The sequence below is a fragment of the Oryctolagus cuniculus genome, chromosome 9 (genome assembly GCF_964237555.1).
Source record: "Oryctolagus cuniculus chromosome 9, mOryCun1.1, whole genome shotgun sequence".
Taxonomy (NCBI): domain Eukaryota; kingdom Metazoa; phylum Chordata; class Mammalia; order Lagomorpha; family Leporidae; genus Oryctolagus; species Oryctolagus cuniculus.
In genome coordinates, this window is record NC_091440.1 from 14,442,376 (window position 1) to 14,454,319 (window position 11,944).

At 44.0% G+C, this 11,944-nt stretch overlaps 1 pseudogene; it reads left to right on the forward strand.

The window, feature by feature from the left end:
- Positions 1–3,069: 3,069 nt before the first annotated feature.
- LOC100356808 (proteasome subunit alpha type-1 pseudogene) lies at positions 3,070–3,892 on the forward strand (annotated as a pseudogene).
- The last annotated feature ends 8,052 nt before the right edge of the window (positions 3,893–11,944 follow it).

Here is an 11,944-nt window from a genome sequence, read left to right on the forward strand (position 1 = left end):
AGCTATCAGTACACTTCAAGAGCCTAGAAAAACAACAACAAACCAAACCCAAAACTAGAAGGAAAAAAATAATTAAAATTGGAGAAAACATAAGCAAAAATTGAAACAAAAAGCCAATACAAAAGCTCAGTGAAACAAAGAGCTGGTTTTGAAAAAATAAACAAAATTGACACACTATTGGCCCAATTAAGTTTTTTAAAAAAAGGGAGAAGACCCAAGTAAATAAAAACAGAAATGAAAAACAAAATGTAACAACAGATACTACAGAAATAAAAAAATCATCAAAAATTACTACAAAGAGCTGTATGCCAACAAATCAGGAAACCTAGAAGACTTGGACAGATTCTTGAACATGTACAACCTACCTAAATCGAGCCATGAAGACATAGAAAATCTAAACAGACCAATAACCAAGATGGAAATTGAAACAGTAATAAAGATCCTCCCAATAAAGAAAAGTTCAGGATCGGATGGTTTCACTGCTGAATTCTACCATATATTTAAAGAACAAATTCTAATTCTTTACAAGATATTTGAAACAACTGAAAGGGAGGGAATCTTCCCAAACTCCTTCTATGAAGCCAGCATCACCTTAATTCCTAAATCAGAACCATTTTCCTGATGAACACAGGCACTAAAATCCTCAATAAAATACTAGCCAATTGAATCCAACAATGCATCAGGAAAATCATTCACCTGGAACAAGTGGGATTTACCCCAGGTAAGCAGGGATGGTTCAACATTCGCAAATCAATCAATGTGATACATGACATTAACAAACTGCTGAACAAAAACTATATGATTATCTCAATAGATGAAGAGAAAGCATTTGATAAAATACAACACCCTTTCATGATGAAAACTCTAAGCAAATTGGGTATAGAAGGAACATTCCTCAACCCAGTCAAGGCAATTTATGACAAACCCATGGTCAGCATCCTATTGAATGGGGAAAATTCGGAAGCATTCCCACTGAGATCTAGTACCAGAAAGGGATGCCCACTGTCACCATCGCTATTCAATATAGTCCTGGAAGTTTTAGCCAGAGCCACTAGGCAAGAAAAAGAAGTCAAAGGGATACAAATTAGGAAGGAAGAAGCCAAACTACCCCTATTTTCAGATACCATGATTCTATATGTAGAGGATCCAACAGAATTGGAACTCATAGAAGAATTTGGTCAAGTGGCAGAATGTAAAATCAACACACAAAAATCAATACCCTTTGTACACACAGACAATACCACGGCTGAGAAAGAACTTTTAAGGCCAATTCTGGGGCCAGCACTGTGGCGCAGTAAGTTAATCCTCTGCCTGCAGTTCCAGCATCCCATATGGTGCCGGTTCTAGTCCTGGCTGCTCCTCTTCCAATCCAGCTCTCTGCTATGGCCTGGGAAAGCAGTAGAAGATAGCTCAACTCCTTGAGCCCATGCACTCATATGGGAGACTGGAAGAAGTCTGGCTTTGGATCGGTGTAGCTCTGCCCATTGCAGCCATTTGGGGAGTGAACCAGTGGATGGAAGATCTTTCTCTCTGTCTCTCCCTCTCACTGTCTTTATCTCTACCTCTCAAATAAATAAATAAATAAAATATTAAAAAAGAGACCAATCCCATGTACGATAGCTACAAAAAAAAGCAACTACCTTGGAATAAATTTAACCAAGGATGTCAAAGATCGCTACGATGAGAATTACAAAACATTAAAGAAAGAAATAGAAGAAGACCCAAAGAAAATCAAAAAATCTTGCATGTTCATGGATTGGAAGAATCAATATCATAAAAATGTCCAATTTACCAAAAGCAATTTATAAATTTAATGTGATCCCAAATCAAATACCAAGGACATTCTTTTCAGATAGAGGAAAAACAATGCTGAAATTCATATGGAAACAAAGGAGACCCTGAACAACTAAAGCAATCTTACACAACAAAAGCAAAGCCGGAGGGATCACAATACCAGATTTCAAGACATACTGCAGGACAGTTATAATCAAAGCAGCCTGGTAAGTACAAAAATGGATGGATTTACCAATGGAACAAGATATAAATGCCAGAGATCAATCCATGCATCCACAACCAACTTATTTTTGACAAAGGAGCTAAAAGCAATCACTGGAATGAGGACAGTCCTTCAACAGATAGTTCTGGGAAAACTGGATCTCCACCTGCAGAAGTATGAAGCAAGACTCCTACCTTACACCTTACACAAAAATCCACTCAAAATGGGTCAAAGAATTAAATCTATGACCTGATACCACAAATTATTAGAGAACATTGGGGAAACCCTGCAAGACATTGGCATGGGAAAGAGTTCTTAGAAAATACCTCAAAGGCACAGGCAATCAAAGCCAAAATTGACAAAGGGGATTATATCAAGCTGAGAAGCTTGTGCACTGCAAAGGAAGCACTCAGCAAAGGGAAAGGGCAACCGACAGAACGGGAGAAATTATTTGCAAACTATGCAACTGATAAAAGATTAATAACCAGAATCTATAAAGAGCTCAAGAAATTCAACAACAAAACAAACAACACAGTTAAGAAATGGGCAAAGGACTTTTCAAAAGAGGAAATTTTTCAAAAGAGGAAATCTTACTGGCCTAAAGACACATGAAAAAGTGCTCAGGATCACTATCTGTCAGGGAAATGCAAACCAAAGTCACAATGAGGTTTCATCTCACCCATCTCCTTCCCCCTTTAGAATAGCTTTCATACAGAAAGCAACAAACAACAAATGTGGGGAAAATGGTACCCTAATCCACTGTTGGTGGGACTGCAAACTGGTGCAGCCACTGTGGAAGACAGTATAGAGATTCCTCAGAAATCTGAAATATAGACCTACCATATGACCCAGCCATCCCACTCCTGGGAATTTACCCATGGGAAATGAAATCAACATATGAAAGAGTTATCTGTACCCCCATGTTTATTGTAGCTCAATTCACAATAGCTAAGATATGGAATCAACCCAAATGCCCGTCAACTGATGACTGGATAAAGAAATTTTGAGTTTTGGCTGTGTTCCTTAATCTGCACTTTTGCAAGGAGTCTTGCAGCCAGGCTGGCATCAGAACCATGTTTTGTAACCAATATGACAATAATGTCACTGTTTGGGGTCCTCAAGGAACGATTCATCAAATTGAATATACAATGGAAGCTGTGAAGCAAGGTTCAGCCACAGTTGGTCTGAAATCAAAAACCCATGCAGTGTTGGTTGCATTGAAGAGGGCACAGTCAGAGCTTGTAGCTCATCAGAAAAAAATTCTCCATGTTGACAACCATATTGGTGTTTCAGTTGTGAGGATTACTGCTGATGCTAGGCTGTTATGTAATTTTATACATCAGGAATGTTTGGATTCCAGAGTTGTATTTGACAGACCACTTCTGGTGTCTCGTCTTGTATCTCTAATTGGAAGCAAGACCCAGATATCAACACAAAGGTATGACTGGAGACCCTATGATGTTGGGCTGCTTACTGCTGGATATGATGATATGGGCCCTCACACTTTCCAAACCTCTCCATCTGCTAACTATTTGGACTGCAGAGCTATGTCCATTGGGAGCCCATTCTCCATCAGCCCATAATTACTTGGAAAGACATATGACTGAATTTATGGAGTGCAATTAAAAGAACTGGTTAAACATGACCCATCTGCATTAAGAGAGATACTTCCTACAGAGCAGGACCTAACTACAAGAATGTTTCCATTGAAATTGTTGGCAAAGAATTGGAGTTTACAATTTATGATGATGATGATGATGATGTATCTCCATTCCTGGAAGGTCTTGAAGAAAGACCACAGAGGAAGGCACAGCCTGCTCAGCCTACTGATGAACCTGCAGAGAAGGCTGATGAGCCAATGGAGCACTGAGTGATAAAACAGTCTATATGTGTGTTACCAAAGAGGATGGGAACACATACTGATGACAATAACCTATACTTTGAACCCAAAGATGAAAGACATCATTCTTCTAAAAAAACAAAACATCAAAGTGTCTAATTTGTCCAAGGGTTGATTATGTTTTGGAGTATAAACTAGAACTTTCTCTTATATACTTTTTCTGTATTTATATCCAAAATCCTAAAAATATTCACATTTTGTTGAAGCGTTCTGATGTCTTCTAAATATTTTCTCAACATGATAACTCACATTTTTCTTGCTTTTTATCAGCCAAGGCCAATGATTTAATGTATGGAGATGAATAAATGGTTATATAAATTCAAGATAACGCAGTTCGAGAATACGTACAGCAGCAATAAATTTCAACTCTAAATGCTTTAAGAATGCTGCTCCTCTGAGAAAGCTTAAATAGCTGATAAACTGCAACTCAGAGAATTTTTTATTACCAGCATTTACCCACCTCTGTAAATCAATCAAAGTAGGAGCTCTTACAATAATTTGAGAGATTTTATAGTCCAATTTATTCCTTTCCTCCAAAGGTAGCTGAACACATAAAACGCTGCCTAGAAGTAGTCCCCATACGTGCACAATGGGAAATCTCGGGCAAGATGTGGCAACACGGGAAACTTTTATGGGCTGATTTCTGCTGTTTTGCTTTGTGCTGTTTTCTGTTGTATTTTTTTTTTCCATAAAGACTGTCAGGCAAATCCAGGACTCAAATTTATGAATTATTTAAACCTTGTTGTCAAATCCCCTTGAGAATGATGGGTAAGCACCTCCAAACCCCCACCCCATCAAAGCAATGAGAATGTCAGCAAAAACAGTCAAAACCAACTTTTTCAGAAGTCTGTAAACTAACTGAAGCCTTGCCACAATCCAGTGAATGTTCACTCAAGAGCACCAACCAGATGTGGGGAGAACAATGATCTTTATGGCATTTTAATTTGCCCCATACCATCCTCCTCTCTGTAACTGTGCAGTAGCCATGAAAACCAGCAGTCTGGGAGTCACCATGGCTGACAGCCAGCAGCCTATGGGACACCGGAGGGAAGACGACGGCTGTAGAGCCCCACTGAAAGCCACATCCTCCAAGAATCATCACTTTCTAACCTGTCTGGCAGCTCTTCCACCCCACAGGCCATGGCCTTGGACAGAGCAGAACCATGCCCAAGAGATATAGTCAGAGCCCAGGAGACTAATGAGCTTAATCGGCAAATAAAGATACTCACCAGGGGATCAAGCCAAGGCAAGCACGATTCCAGGGATCCACATGAGGTGTGCCCACAAGGTGCGTGTTTCTGTAGGCTCCTGGGAACACGTCCCAGTAGATAAGCAGATTCCCATGGGGCTTCTGGCAACAACTATCAAAGAAATTTCAGAGGCACTGAGTTAATTAAAAGCCCAGTGAAAAACTTACTTGCGTACAAAGCAGATCAGAGCTGCACAAATTATCACTGAACACAGGCAAAGCAAAGTTTAGTAAAGTTCAAATCTCTGTGGACCAGAGATTGCCCTTGGTTTTTGTCCTTGGGTAAGCTGATTGGCTGAAAATCACCAAAGAAGGCAATTTCAGTTACGTGTGGGTTTTCCAAGAAACCTGGTGACTTCAGTGGTGGAAGAAGGTGTGTCCATGCCTCTGCCTAATGCAGACTTCATGCATTCGCACCCATGCCGTATTTGGGTGAGGAGTTCATTGCTTCCTTAGTCGGAGTTCTGTGTTGTGTGATGCTTCCAAGCACAGGCCTTGCGTCCAGGACACCAGGCCTCTAATTTCTTACCCGGGCAACACGAAATGTGAATTTTCTCATCTGAACATGGAGATAATGATATTTACATTAGAAATGCTATGGGTAGGATTAAATCAAATAATGTCTGGAACATGCTTAATACAGTACTTTCCATGTCAGTCGACAAATGATTAGCAATTTCCATAGGACTAGCTTACTGTGTCGGTCAGGGTCCAATCAGGAGGGAGAAATCAGAGTGATGTGAACAGGAAGCATTTAGAGTTATTCGCTACAGTGGAGGACTGTCTACTAAAGGTAGGCAGGACCCTAAAGAATACGGGTAAAGACGGTATAGAGAGCAGCTACCACTTGTAGCGCCAAGGCAGAGGAGCTGAGGAAGGAAAAAATACAGAAAAGGAACCCTCCCCAGCCAGGGCGAGGAGGAGGGTATGCTTACGCCCATGGGATGATGGGATAGCTTTGTTCAGGTTCCATGGTCATGGAACTCAATGAGCCTCTGCCCACTGGGATGCTGGGGAAACTTCCCACAGGGAGATCCTGATTCTGGAAATCACAGGGGTGGCGGTTCTGATACTCAGGGTATGCACCAGTGCATCCTGTGACCAAACAAACAGAAGAGCCCTATCTTATCCGTGCTGGCTACTCTAACAAAATCCCTTAGAAATTCGTGAGCTACAGGTCAGAGGCCTGGGAAGCCCATGATCAAGGCTCCAGCGTGCCTGGTAAGCGCAGGCTCTCGGCTTCAAAGACGGTGTCTTCTTGTTGCATCCTCACAGGACAGAGGGAGCCAGGAACCCACTTGAGCCACTTTCTAAGAGCACCAATCCCATTCACGAGGGTGAAGCCCTTATGACTTCATCACCTCTCAAAGGCCCCATCTCTTAACGCCATCACATTTGGTGTTAGCTTCCAGCATCTGAATTTGGGGGGCCAGGAAGAGGTGTTCCAGTATCACTAACAGGACAAAGAAAGGTGGATTTGGAGCAGAGAGGCAATAGGCTGATAAACTGGCACACTCACTAAGGGCATAGACACCTACGCCTAACTTGGTCATGTCTACCAATAATGAAGAGGAACAAGACGAGGAGCAAAGAGGTATCCATTTCCTACCTGGGACAGCTCCTTGCATTGCACTTAAACTTCAGGTCAGGATTTTGTGGTTTCCCTAATTGTAACTCATCACAAAGATATAGATTTTTAAAGAATTATAATTACAATTGTAATTTTTTTTTTTTTGGACAGGCAGAGTTAGACAGTGAGTGAGTGAGACAGAGAAAGGTCTTCCTTCCGTTGGTTCACCCCTCAAATGGCCGCTACAGCCGGTGTGTTGCACCAATCCGCAGCCAGGAGCCAGGTGCTTCCTCCTGGTCTCCCATGCGGGTGCAGGGCCCAAGAACTTGGGCCATCCTCCACTGCCTTCCTGGGCCACAGCAGAGAGCTGGACTGGAAGAGGAGCAACCGGGACAGAATCCGGTGCTCCAACTGGGACTAGAACTCGGTGTGTCGGCACCGCAGGCGGAGGATTAGCCTAGTGAGCCGTGGCACCAGCCACAATTGTAATTTTTGAGATTCACCAAGAGTTAACCATTTTGGAGTCTCAATATGTACATACAGTGAGGTAAGCAGTTATTATGAGTAAGAAATCTAATTGGGGTGGGGGGCAGTGCTATGGCACAGAAAGTTAAGCCTCTGCCTGCAGTGCTGGGATCCCATATTGGTGTCGGTTCAAGTTCCAACTGCTCCACTTCTGATCCAGTTCCCTGCTAATGGCCTGGGAAAACAGCAGAGGATAGCCTAAGCCCTTGGGCCCCTGTACCCATGTGGGAGAGCCAGAGGAAGCTTCTGGTTTCTGGCTTTGGCCTGCCCAGCCCCAGCTGTTGCGAACATTTGGGGAGTGACCTAGCAGATGGAAGATATTCTCTCTCTCTCTCTCTCTCCTTCTCTCTCTGTATTTATGCCTTTCAAATAAATAAATAAAAATTTTAAAAAGTCTAATTGGACAGCAATATTCCCCCAATTAATCTTTGCTTCCAAAAAAAAAAAAAAACTACCTTTATGGGTGTTTGCTTATGATTCTTAAACACTCACTTTTTGCCTTTAGTAAAACATTTAAGGATTTAATAAAAAAAAATCCTTGACATTATTCGTGCTGATTCCCAGCCCCTAAATGTTATCTGTCTTCCTGTGACCCTGTGACATTAGCAAACTGAAATTAGTAGACTTTGGAATCCAATGTCATTATTCGGACTAGAAGTGATTTTTTTTCTCATTAATACCATATATCAGAACAGAAGAAAGACTTTTGGCTCTGTATTATTTCACACTGAAATCATTTTTTTCAGGCAACCATTTCATTGTCATTCATCTAATTCCCAATACCATCTCTTGGAAACAATGACACCTGGTGCTGACCCTCCAGCCCATGGCAGATCTATGCAAGTATTGGTGTTGGATCTACCCCATGTGTATCACAAGGGCAGGTCATTTCCATACTGTGGCCATATACCAAAGTAGCTGAAAAGTTCCCAGAAGTAGATAAAATACGCCACTTACGGCAACTGCAGGCTAGTTAGAAGTGCCATACCAGAAGCTTTGCATACCAACTCTCTTGGTGTGCCAAGTAATGCGTGTAGCTTTAATCAAGAAAGCTGGCACCAGGAATGTCGTTACTGTAACTATACCCGAAGATGTTGGAACTGGTGAACGGGAAGATGTTGAAGGAATTTGGAAACTTCCAGAGAGAGCCTAGGATGCTATGAGCAGAGTGCTACAGGCAGTTCTGGTGAGAGCTCAGAGGATGCCAAGAGAAGTGTGGACAGCAGAGCCACGTGGAGGAGTTTTTCTAACACCAACAAGGATTCTATTGGGAACTGGATCAGAGGCTGCCCTCATTCCACCACAGCAAGGAACCTGGCTTCATTGTGCCCGTGCCCCGAGACTTGGTGAGGCCAAACTTGAAGGTGACAGATTCTTATTTGGAGGAGGAGATTCCCAAACCATGCATCTTCAGGCTGTGGTGGGGCGATTATGGGTTGCTTTCAGTGAGTTTTGCTGTGAGGATCTGGAGCAAGAAAGAGCACAGTGGGAAAATCTGGAGAATGTGGGCACTTTTTGTGGGCTTGCCCAAGAAAGCCTTGGGATTCCCCTCCCTGCATTCAGGCAGTAAAGCCCTCCGTGGCTGCAGCTACGGTTCCAACAGGTCCAGGTGCAGCCTGAGCCGGCAATGGCCCTTGCTATTGGAGTCCACATGTTGCTGGTTTTGCAGGTGTGCAGAATGCAGACATAGCAGCGTCCACCGAGATTTCAGAGGGAAGCTTAGGAGGCCAGGCCTGGTTGGAACCCCTGCAGGGAGCCCCTAATTGGGCAATTCCTAGAAGACCTGTGAATGCTGAGCTGCAGAGGAGACCCCGGGGAGTAGAGTGACCAGCAGCATGCCACACCAGCCTTGGCAAGCCTCGTGGTCCTTCTGAGCTGCCACGTGGGTTGTAAGCAGTGCAGTGACAGGGGCAGGGCCGCCCACGCTGTGGGGAGCAAGTCTCCTGCTGCAGTGTGACCCGTGCATGGAACTTTAGGGTTTAATGTCTTCCCTACTGGGCTGCAGACTTGCTCTGGGCTCATCATGCCTCATTTTCATTCCTCTCTCTCTCCCTTTTGAATTAGAATATATGCCCTGAGCCTGTCCTGCTGGCTTTGTAAAATCTTATTTTGATTCATTTGAAAGAGAGAGAGTGCGAGAGCGAGAGCCCAAGAGAGTGCACTTCCCTTTACTAATTCACTGCTGGGGCTGGGCCAGGCTGAAGCCAGGAGTCTGTAACTCAATCCAGGTCTCCCATGTGGTGGCAGGGACTCAAGTACTTAGGCCATCACCTGCTGTCTCCCAGTGTGTGCAATATCAGGACATAAGAACCAAATTATTGTGGTGTAGTAGGTAAAGCCACCGCCTGCAGTGCCAGCATCCCATACTGGCACAGCTTTGAGTCCTGGCTGCTCCACTTCCGATCCAGCTCTCTGATATGGCCTGGGAAAGCAGTGGAGGGTGGCCCGAGTGCTTGGGCTCCTATACCTGCATGGGAAACCTGGAAGAAGCTCCTGGCTTCTGGCTTCAGATCAGCTCAGCTCTGGGCATTGCAGCCAATTGGGGAGTGAGCCAGTGGATGGGAGATTTCTCTCTCTCTCTCTCTCTCTCTCTAACTCTGCCTTTCAAATAAAATAAATAAATCTTTAATAAAAAAATAACCAACAGCAGCAGCAGAGGTGGGACTCAAACCCAGGTGGCCAACAAGAGATGTGGGTGTCCTGGGCAGCATCTTAACTGTGGCACCTTCCTCCATAACTTGTTTTTTCTTTTACAGGGACTACTAGCTGGAGGAGTCCACCTGCAATCTCAGATGAGATGTTGGAGTTGGACTTTTGAGCAATGCTGGACATTAATCCTTCAGGATTCTTGGGGGGTGGAATGGACACGTCTTGCATTGTGCAATGGCAATGAACCTTTGGAGCCCATAGGCTGAACAGAGTGGTCTGGACATTACGTTGGATGTTAAATATCCTCTATAGACCCATATGTTAAAGGCTGGGTCACCTAGGTGGCTCTATTAGGAGGTGGGAGACCTGGTGGGAAGTCTTAGGTCACCAGTGCCACTGCCCTCCGAGGGTGGTTCTTATGAGGGGTTTGTTAAAAGGCCTGAGTTGGAAGCAGCTGAAGCAGAGTTGCTTCCTGGCTTTCAGCTGCTTCCTGGCTTGCCTTGTGATTCTTCCTTTGCACACACTTCATCATTGCCATCTGTCACCCTCCGAAAGGCTGAATCAATGGAGCTTCCTGATCTTGAACTTGAACCTCTGAACTTTAAGCTTAATAAACTTTCTTTTTATAAAGTTCATTGCCTCAGGTATTTTGTTGCAGTAACAAAAAGTTCACTGATGTATTGAAAAGAAGGAAACCGCTCCAAACCTATTCTATAAGTCCAGCATTATCCTGATACCAAAACCAGATAAGGACGGACACACACACACACACACACACACACACCAATATACTACAAACCAATATACTGATGAACTGTGATGCAAAAATTCTCAGGATTGGCACTGTGGCTCAGGGAGTTAACCATTGCCTGCAGTGCTGGCGTCCCATATGGATGTAGGTTCAAGTCCCAGTTGATCTACTTACCATCCAGCTCCCTGCTAATTCACTTGGGAAAGCAGTGGAGGAAGGCCTAAGTGCTTAGGTCCCGGTTCCTAACTTTGGTCTGGCCCAGTTCCACCCCATCCTGTGGTCAACTGGAAAGTGAACCAGCAGATGGAAGATCTCTCTCTATCTCCCTTTCTCTCTCTTTCTCTCCCTGTCCCTCTCTGTAACTCTGCCTTTCAGATAAATAAATAAATCATTTAAAAATTTTGAAAAAATTTCAAGAAAATACCAACAAATCAAATGGAACAGCACATAAAAAGGGTTATATACCACAATTCTATGGAATTAACTCCAGGAATGCAAGGATGGTTCAACATATACAAATTGATAAATGTGATACATCACATCAATCCAACAAAGGGTAAAAACCAAACACAGAAAAAGTCTTTGATAAAATTCAACATCCTGGCCGGCACCGCGGCTCACTAGGCTAATCCTCCACCTTGCGGTGCCAGCACACCGGGTTCTAGTCCCGGTCGGGAGACCGGATTCTGTCCTGGTTGCCCCTCTTCCTGGCCAGCTCTCTGCTGTGGCCCGGGAGTGCAGTGGAGGATGGCCCAAGTGCTTGGGCCCTGTACCCATGGGAGACCAGGAGAAGCACCTGGCTCCTGCCATTGGATCAGCGCAGTGCGCCGGCCGCAGCGCGCTGGCCGCGGCGGCCACTGGAGGGTGATCCAACTGCAAAGGAAGACCTTTCTCTCTGTCTCTCTCTCTCGCTGTCCACTCTGCCTGTCAAAAAAAAAAAAAATTCAACATCCTCTTTGGCAGGCATTGTGGCCCAGTGGATTAAGCCACTGCTTGGGATGCTTGCATCTCATATCAGAGTGCCTGGTTTAAGTCCTGGCTACTTTGTACTTCCAATTCAGCTTCCCACAAATGTACCTGGGAGACAGTATCTGGCCAAATACTTGAGTTCCTTCCCCCATGTGGAAGACCTGGACAGTGTTCCTGGCTCCTGTCTTTAGACTTGTCCACCCCTGGCTGTTCCTGGCATTTGAGAAGTGAACCAGCAGTAGGAAGATCTCTGTTTCCATCTTTGTCTTTCCTCTGTCTGTGTCATTCTGCCTTTCAAATAAACATATGTTTTTAAAAATTTCAGTATCCTCTCA